Here is a 15748-nt window from a genome sequence, read left to right on the forward strand (position 1 = left end):
ATACCCCTAACATTCTTCACGTCTTCCCACCAAATGTCTACTTTTCCTTTGAGACTGAATGTAGCCACTCTAGCTTTCATGTTCATTGAATAGTCATGCAATCCGAAGAGTTTATTCATGCCTAGCAACCATGCCTCTGCATCTTGGTATTTCTTTACCTCTCCATCAAAAGTAGGTGGCTTTTCTTTCTTAAACTCATATGGAAAATACCCCTTATCACTCCTCCTGTAAGGATGATACTGATGACGATCATAGTGCTTATCTGAATCAGAACTAGAATCATACCTATGTCTATCCCCTCTCCTATCCGAAGTATCCAACAATCTACCATCTCTGATTGTGTCATCTCTGTATGATCTGTGACCACCATGTGATCTACAACTATATGCCCCATTAGTTCTATCCTCCTACTCATGGTTGGTCTGAAGCGGTCCTTGTCACTACAAATCTGACAAGCTCTAAAATATGACTGCATTTACCTATGTTAAATTTTCCTGTGCTTATACGATTCTGCCATTATCTACCTTACAACTCCGTTTTTATTCCTTTAAACTTCTCAGTGTCACTGCCAAGTCAGAAGAGTTCCCAACACCATATTGTTCTTTTGATTCATAGGGAGAGTCTTTGCAGTCAACCATCTTGCTAGCCTTTTGATATTTCTTCCTGCAAGGTACATCATGTCAGCTAAACCAAATCACAATAAACCAACGTACCTTAGTATAGATCAGGGAGGATATCTTGTCTGCAAGATCAACAAATCAGCTTGATACATGTATAACATAATAATGACGGCATATAGAAACATGAAACATAAGCATATGACCATGCAACCCCCAGTCTAGCTAGGGTCTAGTCATCAATGCATGACCTCAAAAACAACACACACCACAACTTCATGCATGACAACCACCATCATTATGTCATTATACACTTGACTACATGCAAACATGAACATGCATAAACGATGTATAACCATCCACACATATGCATAAACACATATGATCAAGCATGAATGGAGAATACTTGAAATCCAACTTGCAAGAATGATACATGCAACCAAAAATACAAGAATCTAACCAACAAGAAAGATTGCAACCAAACATACTACAACAATAAATGTAAGTGACATAAGTCGACATGTAACCAGTCATACACTCACAACGATTCATCTGATAGTAAAACACATCAACTCTACATGACGACATCACTACAACAAGGATCCACATTATGTAAATGCAAAAAACACATGAAATTCAAGTGTGAGACACGCACATGTAACTAAAATGCATGCATGACCAAAACATAGCCCACCCAATCTGAGGGTTGAACCATGCTCTGATACCACTCTGTAACACCCCCCTCCCACATATACCCAAGCAACTGGCCAACAGGGGTAAACATGCAACGAGAGGCCACTATGATATGATTCGACCTCCTAAGTCACGTTAATGAAGTGGAACCGACATAAACACACCATAAAGAAATTCAACATCATCGAAAAGACCCTCGAGAACCAATCCAATACTTTAGAAAACTTGCCCTTGGGTCCCACTGAACTTTTGGACAACTTAAGCCTCAGTTGCTCTCATGCTATAGGCATGACAGTGTCCAAAAACCCAAAGTCGCTCTCACAGGCTTGCCTACCAGTGTCCAGAGACTAAATTTGTCAGTGCTATGACAGTATCCCCTGGATTTGAACCACTTTTTCAGGCCCTGAGCCCAGGTCACTGCCCAGAATTGAACCATCTCTTCAGAACAGTAAAATAACATGGAAATAACAATATTAAAGAAAATGTTTGAATGAAACCTTCACTGGACCCCTACTAGCCATGACAGGCATTTCCTCAAACATATCACGAATATGTAGTCTACTAGAGTAAATAATAGTTCTAAGCATAGGGGTCTCATACTTAGCTGAGAATCGTTAAGAACCATTGATGTATCAACACATCAACGGCCATTACATCCATTAGGTCATAGATACATTGATCATTCAATTACAAGTAAAAACATGATGAAAGCCATACATGGTTGTTGTCATAAAACACATACATAACCAGCATAATAGCAACAAAAATACTCATGAAAGTATAGCCATATAGACCACATAATCCATCAAAATACTCATAGAAATACAAGGAGAAATAAATTGTCATTAATGATGCAAAATCCAAACCTGGGATGGGACCTCCATGTTCCATCCGACCGTACAATGGCTGAGCCAAATCTCTCTTCATCCATTCACCCCTGTGCCATATTCCAAGCATGAATGTGGAATCTCAAAGAAGACATCAATCAAAAACCATCTAGGGCTTCTAGAGGCATCCACCTCAACCCATCAAATAGTGATTCCACCTCACGGTCAGACACCACAAAACCATCATCAGACCGATCTTTGTCCAAGCCTTCCAGGGCTCTAGAGCGTTTGTCCAACCAAGGCTCTAGGACTAGTAACTCAACCCACAACTTGTACTGGGGTCCAAAGTGTTTGTCCAACAAAGGCTCCAAGACTAGTAAATTAACCCACCAAGGGCTCCAGAGCATTTGTCCAACCAAGGCTCCAGGACTAGTATCTCAACCCAAGATGTTCCAGGGCTCCAAAGCGTTTGTCCAACCAAGGCTCCAAGACTAGTAACTCAGCCCAAGCTAAGGAAAGATGAGAACCAACCAAAAACACAAAAATGAAAATAAACCCACAATCACCATGGATATCCAAGAAATGGTGAGGCTAGGCAATCCACTGTCAATCCCGACCATTCTCCGTGCCAATGACAGATCACAATCAAATATCTGCATGCGTATACCATGCATGCCAAAACTAGTGAAGGAAACATACATGCAACTCGGTACCTGCAAGAAAATCTAATGTAGCTATTGATCCTGATGCCCTCTTGCACTTTCCTGCTCTTCTTTTGCCTTCTTGCTCCAAAATCCAAGTATGCCACACCCTCCAAGAGTGCTCCAAGAAAACTCTAAGTCTCCAAGAGTATGATAGAAAGAGAGAATAATGAGAGAGATCCAAAACTAAAGTGACAAAAGGTTATCAACTGATCCTCATAAACATTTTTATGAACGAGTCCTCTATTTTCTTTATTTTCCATTATTTTCCTTCATTTTCCTCCTCACATGCCACTTGTGACCTTTCACCTCCCTTTTTTCCTAATTTCCATTATTTTCATAAATAGATGTGCCAAAAATGCCATTTTTCCTTTCCAAAGCCTTAGCCATTTCCTTTGCCAATTTTCTTAGCCATAAACGATCACAAGTGGTCCCCATCACTAGGATTTTGCCCAACCTTCAGCTTGGAATAAGTGTCCCATCATCCGTGGTTATTATTTTGCCTTTATTTACTTTTATTACATGGAATTTTCACCAAGGTTGTTACACGTCTAATGCAAGCAATCAAATAAAATTTGAAATTAACATCTACACAAAAACCAATGCATCTAATGCAAGAAATCAAATAGGATTAGAAATAAACATCTACATTTAAATCAATGCATCTAGTGCAAACAATTTCCTTTCCTTTTTGTTTCCCCTCCATCTATATTTATATCTCCCTCCATCTATCCTTATTTGTCTCTCTATCTCACCCCCCAAACACACATGCTCTCTCTCTTCATATCTATATATCTCTCCCTCCCTCCCTCTCTCTATCTCTCTCTTCTTCCCTCTCTCCCCCTTCCATCTATATCTCTATATCTCTCTTTGTCTCTCCTTATTCATCTCTCTATATCACCCCACAAACATACACATTATTTCTCTATATCTATCTATATGTCCCTCCCTATTCCTCTCCCTCCCTCTCCTCTCCCTCTCTCTCCATCTCCCTTGTCACTCCCTCTCTCTCTCTCCACCTTTCTCTCTCTATGTATTTCTTCTTACCTCCCTCTCTCTCCCCCTCCAACTCCATCTCTCTCTCTATCTCTTCCTTCATATTTCTCCCTTTCTATCCCACTTCCCTCTGTCTCTCCCCCTCATCACTCTCTCTCTCTCTCTCTCTCTCTCTCTTTGTCCTCTGACTCTGTCACTATCTCGAACCTCCCTATCTCATTCTCTCTCCCCCTTCTCTCTGTATCTCCTTCTTTGACTTTCTATCTCACCCCCAAACATACACACTCTCTCTCCATCTCTCCTTCTTTGTCTTTCTATCTCACCCCAAACATACAGTCTCTCTCCATCTCTCCTTCTTTGTATTTCTATCTCAGCCCAAACATACACACTCTCTCTCCATCTCTCCCTCGTCACTCTCCATCTCTCTCTCCACCTTTCTTTCTGTATATGTATTTCTTCTTCCTTCCCTATATTTTCCTCCAACTCCATCTCTATCCACCTCTCTTTCTCCTCCTCTCCCTCTCTCCATATTTGTGTCCCCCTCTCTCTCTCTCATCCTTCTCTCCCTCTCTGTTTCACTCCTCTTCTCTCTCCCTCACTTTATCTCCATCTCTCCCTTGTCACTCCCTCTATGTCTCTACCTCTATCACTCTAGGTCTTTGTTCTTCCCTCCCATATATATTTGGAGCTAATATACATCCTAATATATTAATATATATTATAATATAACAAAATTTATATTATATTAATCCAAAATTAATAAATTTAATAATATTAATAGTATTTAATATTAATATCAAATTTCATAATTTAATATTAATAGTAATAATAGTTTTTTAATATTAATATCATAATTAATAAGGTTTCTACACGACATGATAGCTAAAATTATAATAAAATTTGGAATTTTAATGTGGTAAAAACTTTTATGCGAAGTAAATTTAGGATCCGTTCAAATTCAAGGTATATGATAAGGTATATTTTGAGCATGGACATACATACTTATACCTTGCATCTGTACTGGGTTGTAGAATGCACCTCTCGGCACAATAACATAAAAATAAATTAATTCATTCATTAATTAAAAATAATTAAAATTTATAATATTGTTCATAACCTAGATCCGGTTGAATTATCATTTTTAGTAAAATAATATCATATCAACTTTGTTAAATTATTAATGAATTAAATTTTATATCTTTATTGATTCTAAAATCGAAATTATGGGATACTTTGTCTTAATGTCTTTCCTTGTCCCATAGACTGAACTGATATGTTTGTAGTGATGATAGCATTGCTAATCTGAAGCCTATAGCAGGTTCATCACTAGCCTATAATAGATCTAGTAATAGATATGAGAGTCTATTTGCTTGATTGTTTATTTGAGAGTGATATGTGTTTTAGGGGTGAAGTAATGATGAGTGAACAAGAGTTTTGAAAAAAAAATTATAGAGGCTCGATCGAGCTTAATAGCTCAATTGAGCTCCATAGCTTGATCAATCCATATAGCTCGATCAAGCCCTTGGTCAACCTCGTAAACGAGATCGAGCTATTTGAATTTAAAATTCAAGCGCTCGATCGAGCTTTTGAGGTCCTAAAAACCACAATTTTAGCACCCCTTTTGCAAATTTTTCTACAACACCATTTTATAACCTAGCAGACATAGGGAAAAATTTGTCTGTAAGTGGCATAGTTGATCATGTTAGATTCATGAAGGAATCCTCTATCCAATGGAAAATGAATTTGACATTGTCGAGTTCATATGATATTTTTCATCTAATTTTTTTTAAACATAATGTTTGAATTTTTTTTGGACAATCTTAAAGAGGCTGAATAAAAAATCAATAACATAAAATAAACATAATGAAAAAATTTCAAAAAATACCACTATATTCGCTTACAAGTCCTCTTCAAAATGGTGCTCTTTGTTTTTTCAATTTATTTAGTTGGAAAAATTATCCAGCTGGATATTCATGGCCACCCGCCAATTCCACTTGGACCCCCACAATTGTTTCTTTCAATTTTTCAGTTTCCTTAATTGTAGCACAGTTTACTATTTTTAGCAGTTTTTGGGTCCTAAACTTCCGGAGTCGTTTTGAGGCCCTAAAAACTTTTTTTTGGCAATCTACCGCCAACGATTAATTATAGGTCATATTTTTTGTCGTAGTCCTCGGAGAGATATTTCCAACGGGGCATCATGCGTGGCAAACAAAGATAATATGACCAAGTTACGACCCCGGGAAGTTGGCTGCCCAACTAACCCCAATAGGGCCCATAAACCCTTGGTGTTACATCTCCTCGGGTTAGGGTTTTGGTTGTTTAGGTTTTTCTCTTATTGTTCAATAATAAAAAGGCCCTTGAGCCTCATTGTAACGCAGTTCAGAGGCATGTAGCCACCACATCTCTTCTCAGAGATAAGCTACCATCGCCTGAGCTAGTCTCATTTCCATACTGTTTGTAAGCATATTTCATTATTTGATATTAATCAAAGGAAGTGTTATTTCTGCTGCATCTCTGTATTTATGGTTATATATATAATTTGTTGCGTTCCTGTTTAAATTCGGATCAAAAAAACCTTACATGAACACATGTCTACAAAATGCAATTGAATATTACTTCACCAACTTCGAAAAATAATAAATAAATATAATTTTGCATAAATAAATAGATTTTTAATATGAAAAATTTAGTTCTTTGTGTGTGTGTGTATTAAAAATTACACATTTTAGACTAAGTTATGCTACGTGAACACACACATACCTCTTAAGATGTGCGACAATTTGCAAGCACAAGTATTGCATTTAATGGAAAATGGAGAGATTAAAATATCATTAGGACAACAACACAGTTCTCCATATATTGTATTTTTAATCCATATCAAAATTCACAATGCTTATATGAATTTTGAGGGCTTCAATTCGATTAAAAAAGGAAATTTTTGAAATTTCATCCCCACATTTGGCCCAAAAGTGTAACCCATATTCATGCATTCACGCATATGTAGATTAACAGTGATAAGTCTTGCTTCATTCCTCATATTTTGTTAGAGTCGATTTCCTTTCAACAAATTTATTTCTTCTACTTTTCCCATAAATATTTGGATTATGTCTTTAAGAATTTAGGCTTTTTCCTCAAGCCATGTGGATATAAGTTCATAGACTGATTGTGGTTGTTTAAGATGAATTAAGGGAGAATATCTTTATGGGTTAACAAGCACTTATATAGAGGAGGCATGTTGATCTTGGTTAAGGAAATTTTGGAAAGTATCCTTGTCTATTATTGTTCAATTGTAGTTGTTCCAAAAGGCATTCTTTCAAAAACTTGTAAGACGAACTTTCACATTCTTTCGTTAGGAGCAAGGAAATCAGGTGGCATCCCTCTGGTCAAAAGGGATAAAATTTCCCTTTCAAAGAAGTTAGGAGGTTGAGGGGTAAAGAACATATTCCATTTTAGCAAATCCTTGGCAACTCAAATTATGTGGTGTTTGGTGCATAATTCCTCTCTCTGGAGTAGGGTTCTCAAAGAAAAATATATCCCCTCCCTCTCCTTCAAGGACTAGTTTAGGTAATCTTACAAAACAACTAAGGGCTTCAATGTTTGGAAATCCCTTATTCTTGCTTTTCCTTATTGGTGATTGAACAATTTGGTGCATAGGAAGTGGATCTAAGGTTAAGTTAGGATTGGACCTTTGGCTTATATGGTTGGGGACGAATATCGCCTATCAAATGCTCTTATTGTTCATCTTATGGTTAGGTTTCTTCGATGGTGTCTTGTAGAGACATCCTCCAAAGTGTGGGGTTGGAGTGGTCCTATTTATTTCTTATTCTCTCTACATGTAGGTTAGGCATTCCCTTGGGCATCGGTCAAATACTAAATCATAATTCATAGCTTTGTGAACTTTGTTAGCTATCACTGTTGGGAAAAATATTGAGAGGGGCGGAGGGAGGTGGGAGTGAATCAGTGTTTTAACTTTTAGTATTATGATTTTCTTTTTCAAACAGTATACACTACTTTATTTAAACCACCCAGCATATGCCCGCGAATATAAAGAATGAAACCAACGTATATGTAACAAACAACTAATTCATTGTCTTAAATCAGGGTGATGCATTAAGCAGTAAACAGATGCAGTAAGAATAGAATAAATCAACACACATAAGTAGCACACATGAACACCAGGATTTTTTTTGTGGAAACCCAATGTGGAAAAAAAACCACCATTGTTGTCGTTTCAGTGTTCAATATTCTTATAATAAAAAGTGTTTACAAATTTTGTACTGGTGCAGAATTTTCTAATACGCAGGCATCTACCTGTTGAAGGCTACAACCTTCTCTCGTTTTCCAGCTTCTACTGGAAGGGAGCTCCAACCCCCTAGCTCTTGCACTGGCTAATATGTTTACCAGTACATAGGCACCAGCCTACAGAAGGCTACTACCTTCACTCTTCCTCCAGGGACCACGTTTCATAAATTTTCAGACTGGATACTCCTGGTACATAACAACACAATATGAAGGCCACATTTCATCAAATTTTCATACTGGACCCATCAGTAACATTGAAGCTCAAAATCAATCACCACTGCAATAACTGCATCTACCAACAATCAGTCAATCTGAACAGTCAGATCATTGTCACCAGAACACAGAGCTGAACCCAGAACACTGCATCAACAATCAGAACCAACTGCAACCTCAAAAATCATATGTCAGAATGTATACGCTACTTTAGTGAAGCCAACTTGCATGTATACGCTACTTCCTTTAACCAAACCTGCATATACCTCCAAAAATACTGAATCATAAAAACCTTTGAATCAAAATTGTACCAACCAAAATATTCTGAAGATCTACTGTCAAATTACAAAGTTCTAAACAGATAGTAGCAAAGATCACCCTTCTTACTCAATCAATCAATCAATCAGACTCAATCTCCTTATACAGTTAGTTCTACTTTCAGATCTAATGAAGACATCATTGACAGACAACAGTAAAACAACAACACTGATAAGATAGATCAGTCATCTTTGAACAACAAGCTTTTCTTCTGCATACGCTACTTGGAGGTGCCAAACCAGCATGTATACGCGCCTTCACCAAGGTGAACCAACGTATAGATCTACAAATACTAACTTAAAACTTCACAACTATTCCAGACTTCAGTCATACCCAAATCATAACATTTACATGATAAAACATGCGTTAGCATTCAGATCTAGCCCAACAATTATCAGATCATACAATGATAAGTCATTTAAGGTTTCATGATCTTGATCCAACATTGTATCCAAAGGTGCACAAGATTTCAGATCATATCATAACCACATCCTTTACAACATAAAATATACTTCAGATAGAAGTATTCATGAAAACCCCTTTCACTTGCACACATAGCCGTTTGATCTTCTCCTCCTTATATAGTTTTAGCCTTTCTTAATACCTCGGATCAAAACAACACTTAGAACCTGTGGTATTCTTGAACGGGATCAAGTAACCGTTATTCCACTCAATATTGTGGGCTAATACTATGGTATGGACCCTTGGTATTCATTAATCTTAGTTTTCCTTAATTTTCCATCCCATACGCGCTTTTCCTCTTTTGAAAGTGTGTGCATACGTATACGCTCTTTTTGTTCTGTGAACCTGCTTGTATACACTACTTGGACTAGGTGAACCCGCATATACAACTTAAAATAACTTAAAACATTCTTTTTCTTCAATTGCTTGATTCTGATCTGTAATCCTTTGCCCCATCATCTCGTTCTTCTGTACCATTACCCTGTTACCTCTTAATTGACTTGTTACAACGTGAGTTTTCCTATATCAAATTTGAACTAACTTGTGAGTGGGTTACCATCAAAGACAACATATTTACCATAATGCCAACAATCAATTTCTCTTAAAAATTTCAAGAAACTATAAGTGATAAAAAACTCAAAATGGATGATCTATTAAAAAACAGTAAAGTATCATTTTTGAAAATGTTTATTTGTTATTTGTTGTCATTTCTTCAAAATATTTAAGAAGCAATTCCTCCCTGTAAAAGGCTCTCTTTCACTCATGTGCTCATAGAGTTAAATTCCAAAGTAGGCGCCTCATCAAAAGAGGCTTTGGAGTTGCCAATAAAGTATTTTCTTATATCTCAATTCGTGGATAGTGAAGACCACGAACAAATGGTTTTTCGCTTCTAAATGCTCAATGTTTTTCCCTAAAAAGATCATTACAAATATTTTTGTACTGTGGTAAGTGTACTGAGTGTATTAAATTTATATTATGGTAAGTGTATTGATGACACGTGACTCTTTAAGGTTTTTATTATGAAAATCCTTTTTTAATTGAAATAGTATGATAATTATTTTTGGAGTGGCAAAGAATTAAAAACATAGAATAGGGCAATTTCAACGCATGTCATTTTTCTAAAAGATTAATTAAAGCCAAGAATAGCGAAGCGTTGACAAAAATATGTACATCCAAATCTTATGAATATTTTTCTTTTTCAGTTTTTTTATTTTTTTATTTATATAAAGAGAAATGATTAAATTAATATCACTTATAGGCATTGAATTCTATATTCTCATCAACGATTCAAAATTTTACATTTTTATATTTATTTAATATTAAATTTAAAATATACTATCATCCAAATTTCTTTATTAGTTTAAATTATTAAAAATAAAGTACTACAATCAAAATTTTAAAATAATTAAATATGTTATTATAATTATGAATATTTGTTTAAATATTTAAGAAAATAATTAAACATTTTTTTGACTTGATCTTTAATGGCTATTTTTTTAACTTGATTTTTAATGGTTATTATATTTTTTATATTTGATTTTTAATGGCTATTTTAAATTTTATTATTATTTTTCTTTAATGGTTAAATAAGTGGATTATTTTATATTTAAAATTTTTTATTTATTATTCAATATTTTCTAGTTTTTGATGATAGGTGGGGGTCCACACGAAATGTTAGACATGATATTAATCTTATACACAATTCCATCCCAAAATTTTCTTCAAATTAAAAATATTATCATCATTTTAAATATTTATTTTAATAATTGCATATAATATTATAACTTTAAATATTTGTTGAAATCTTTATGATAATTAGAAATTTTATCATCATTTTAAATATTTATTTCAATAATTGCATATATTATTATAACTTTAAATATTTGTTGAAATAATAAGATAATGTTGATAATAATTAGAAATTTTAGTTTTGTTTTTTGTTTTTTTTTTTGTATTTTTTTTAATTGAAACTTTTTATTTTTATTTTTTAATGGTAACTATAGATATATTATATTGAAAGTCTGTGACAACCCCTGTCGTAGTAAGTAGTTTTACAAAATTTCTTAGAGCCCAATCAAGCTAAATCATTTTCTTCTTAGGCCTGAAATCTAAGCACAACAACTTATAATAAGCTATTGCATTACATATCACGTAAGTATAGATTTGCCAAAACATTCCTAGAATTAAATAACACTTGACCTCCATTATCCATTATTATTACTAAGAAGAGTGTTCTTCTACGGGAGCAACCCCCGCGTCATTTAGAAGTAAAATTATGTTTAGGTTATGAACTGTAGAATTAACATCATTAACTGAATTACTAGAAGGGAGAGAGCATTATTGGCAATGTGTCTTTTAATCACCTCCATAATTTCTTCAGAAAGACAACCAAAAGATTGTGCATTTAATTGTCAACTCAGAGCTTGCATGGAACTTGTGAGTTACCGTGCATTATATATGTAGATCACATGTTTTAGTTTCATTGGTTTGTTTTGTAGTTGTAGTATTAACGACAACTTTTGCAAGGGAGAGTATCAAAAATTCATAGGTTTTGGCAAAGTCCTAAAAACTTCATAATTGAAATCACACTCACAAAAAAGTATTAAGCACACTTCTACTTAGTGGGCTTAGTAATGTTGAAGTTGTAAACCCCAACATAGGTAGAATTACTAATCTAAGTTACAAAAAAGTAAATGTCACTCCTTTTCCTAGTGGGCTTAGGAACATTGATGTTGTAACCCCCAACATAGATAAACACACCTCACAAGCAAGGATTTAAAGGTCACTCTTGTAGAATTGAGATATCACACTTCTACTTAGTGGGGAAGCTTAACATTGTAACCCCACACATATAATTGCTAATTTAAGTTGCTTGAAAGTAAATGTCACTCCTCTATGTAGTGGGATTAGGAACATTGATCTTGTAACCACCGACACAGGTAGATACACCACACATGCATGATGCATGAATTAAATCACAGAGGAAGAAATTAATGAAAAGACTAATCCTTGCCAATATAATTCGTGAACATATTATCATCGTCCCTTCACAAATCCCTAAGAATGACCTTTCCAAAAAGTATGAGTTTCTGGGATTAATTGCTCAAAATCAATGTTTTTAGCCCCAACACACCATGCACCTTTAGCCACCTGCGTTCAGCACTGGTTGCTCCCTTCTGCACCAACGTTGGTCAACACTAGTTGCTCCTTTATACAAGTGTGTTGATTCTAGAAATTTAGGAAAATTAAAAAGAATTTTGAAGCTTCCTCTTCTAGAAGCTTCCAAGGGTTGTTTTAACTATTTACCATGGATAAGAAGCTTGAATCCTATCTGATCCTACCTTGGAGACTTCACCTCTTATCCCTTGAGCTCATCCTCCCATCATATGTGGATCTCAAGCTCATAATGGTAAATCCTAAACTACCATCCTTCTCCTATAAATTTACTACCATCCATAGCATTAGGGTTGGCTTTTGGAGATTGATTGTACCCTTATGTTGTTGCCTTGAACCTAAAGGAGTCATCATCTTCATGCATTAGGGTTGATATTGAGGTGTGCTTTGTGACAAGGAAGGAAAAGTCAACTTGGGGATACATCTACAATATCAGCTACTATTTATGGTTGTAAACTCTCTCCTATTTCTATTAATACAAAGAGTATATGGTTTTCCTATATTTATTGTGTTATTTTTGTACTCATGCATTTAAATGCCTTGTTGGTTCATTGAATAGAGATGTTAGATTATGCTACTTGGTTGTTGTAGATCCTTTTCTTGTTTCAGTCATGTGTGCAGGTTATAATTATAGCACTTGGAGCTACAATTGGAGCTTACAAGCGAGGAGGAAAAGAAAGCTTGTTATAGATTCGAGGTAAACCTCTTTCCATTCTATAATTTCTCTAAGGAAAAATCCATGTTTTTTGTCTTCTGTTATTCTAGACCATTCCACAAGGTCTAGGGAATTCACCTTTGTTTGCAATCATAAATTCTGCATAACAAATTGGTGACTCCACTGGGGATCGATTTCTTCCCTTAGTGGTTTCCTTGACCTTAGTACCTTTTTCATCTCTTAAATCGACCTTGATTGATTCACTCAGACCTTGATTGACCCTAGGAAAACCCTTTTTTGAGATTTATTTAATTTTTTGTGTCGTGTTTTCGCTAAATCTGCCTCAGTGCACCCCCTGGTATGGAGACGGAGCACTTCAATGCACCCTCTCCTTCTATGTACATGTGTTTCAGAGCATTAGTGCTTGTTTTGCACATGCGCCGATCCAGTCTTATCTGCACTACAATACACCTTATCATGTTCTACACTTGCGTTGATCCAGTGTATCTGCACTGTAGTTCTCTTTCTCTTGTTCTACACCTGCACTGCAGCGCACTATCTCCTATTTTGAACCCATGCTGATCCAGTAGGATGCAAAAAAAATTCCTTCCTTGCCTTGCTCTTTGATCTGCTTTGGTCCATAATGTTTTCTTGAGTTTTATGAGTTTTTCAGTGCCTCTTAAAAGGCATCTTAATGTTTGCATTTGGTTTTATATCCCTTTGGTAGGAATTTCTTTTGTTTTTCCTTTTTCTTATCAATTAGGTCATTTGTAAACATTGAACTTGATTGTTGATTGAAATGAAGAAATTTATATTACATTCATATTCTGTGTGATTTATTTTATCAATAATCTTGTTGCATCTTATTTTTCATTGCATTTGAAACATTATAAGAAAATAAAAACCATTATTTGCATCACATATAGGGCTTTGATTTGATTGGAACAGTGAAGTTGAGGAGGTCGATTGTTGCATTACTTTCTTTCTGCATTGTTGACTGATTTCTTCTTTCCCTACTTAGTTAGGCATTTCATTGTTAAAAGGAAAATGACAAGAGGTATTTTTGTCATATTAGTTGCATCATAGGTGTGTTCAGGTGACATCGAGTTTTGAGCCTCGAAATCGAAACATAATTCAAGATCAACTCTAAAATTCACCTCAATTAACCCAAGGAGCATTTGAAACTTAACACAAACATCCAGAGGTCTAGGCTAGAGACGTAGTCTGACATATTTAAGCGTAGGAGTTGTCGTTTTTTGCCAGCATTGCATTCCAAGGGTGATATCTCATTCCATGTAGGTAAGTGTATCAGAGCATTCTCCACATACCTTCGGGTATATCAGATGGCGCTCCACACATCAAAAGTATATGGGAACACTCTCATCATACAATTACGCATTAGACAACACTACTACAAACTATGCTTCCACGTACCTTCGGGTATATTTGGGAAGTCCCCACTAGATTGCTATCCCGCCATAGGTAACCCAGTCATCCGCCTTGTACATTGTGATAAATCGAACACAACATTTAAGGAGATTTCCCTGCCTATATGTAAGTCCTTGGTAAACCCTTTTTCCTAGCCACCCCTTTTATTTATTTTTTGTTGTTAATTTCTAAAATCAATTAATTGATTGTGGAACAACGTCCTCACCATAGAACAACTCCTTAGTGGATCTTAGGTTGATACTAATGACAATAGTTCCTGAGTCCGCCAGTCAAGGAAACCCGTCTTACGGGAGTCCTGGTCCTTTTCCTTCTTTTGGAAATGCGGTACTCCTTATATGGAACGTTTTCCCTTCCCAGATTTACCATTGGTTTTCCAGTTTGGTTGTTTTCGACCCCTGTGGTTCCAAATGTCCAAATCGCTCCTCAACCAATTTCTCCTCCACCTGAATAGAATCAAACTCAAGTTGATTCTAAAGTTGGTCATTTTCCTTCTTCACTTGTTGTTTCTTCATCCCTTTCTTCCTCCTCTCCTAGTGAAATTCTTGATTATAGTAAACAGGAAACTAAGAAGAAGAAGAAAAGGACGAGGAAGAAGAAGAAGCAAAATAAGCCGGGGGGAACCAAGCAACCATTGCTACCAATGCAACTAGTATGGAGAAACCTTCCAATCAACCCCGCAAAGTGAAGTTCCCATGCAAGTTATCTAAGGGTGGCCACCTTCTTATAAATTTTCATAGTATTCCCAAGGTATTAGAAGTGTGGTCCATAGGCTCACATCAGCTTTTGTCATCAGCCTCTACAGATCATGCTAGTGACAAATCTTTAAATAGTGATGGTAAGATCCATGGGAAAAAGGGTAAAGTTAAGTTTCCCTGTAGGTTATATGAAAGGAATCATCATATTCACCTTTGTCCTTATATGGATGAATACTCAAAAGTCTTGGAGAAGCTTACAACTTCTCAGCCTCGACTTCCGGTTGGTTATTGGAATCTTTCCCCTAATCCTCCACTATTTGATGAAGTGATTAATCAGAATATGAATCCAATCAATCCAACTATCTCTAAACGTGAATCCCATGAGTCAGTTCCTAACCAACAATTGGTTGAGAAAACGATTGACTTGACTCCACCTTTAGTTGATCGTACCTTCCCCGTAGAGAGTGAACTCTCAAGTTCTTCTCATTTATTCAGATTCTAATGAACTAGGGAGAAATCCTCCCATTCCAATGGCACATGGGGACAATCCTCCCATTCCCACAACACAAGGGGGCAATATTCTCGTTCCCACAACACAGGGGAGTAGTTCTCCCATTCTCATAGCACAAGGGGGCAGTTCTCTTGT

The sequence above is a fragment of the Pinus tabuliformis genome, chromosome 8 (genome assembly GCF_031772625.1).
Source record: "Pinus tabuliformis cultivar Carrire ecotype Pingquan chromosome 8, CPIR1, whole genome shotgun sequence".
Taxonomy (NCBI): Eukaryota; Viridiplantae; Streptophyta; class Pinopsida; order Pinales; family Pinaceae; genus Pinus; species Pinus tabuliformis.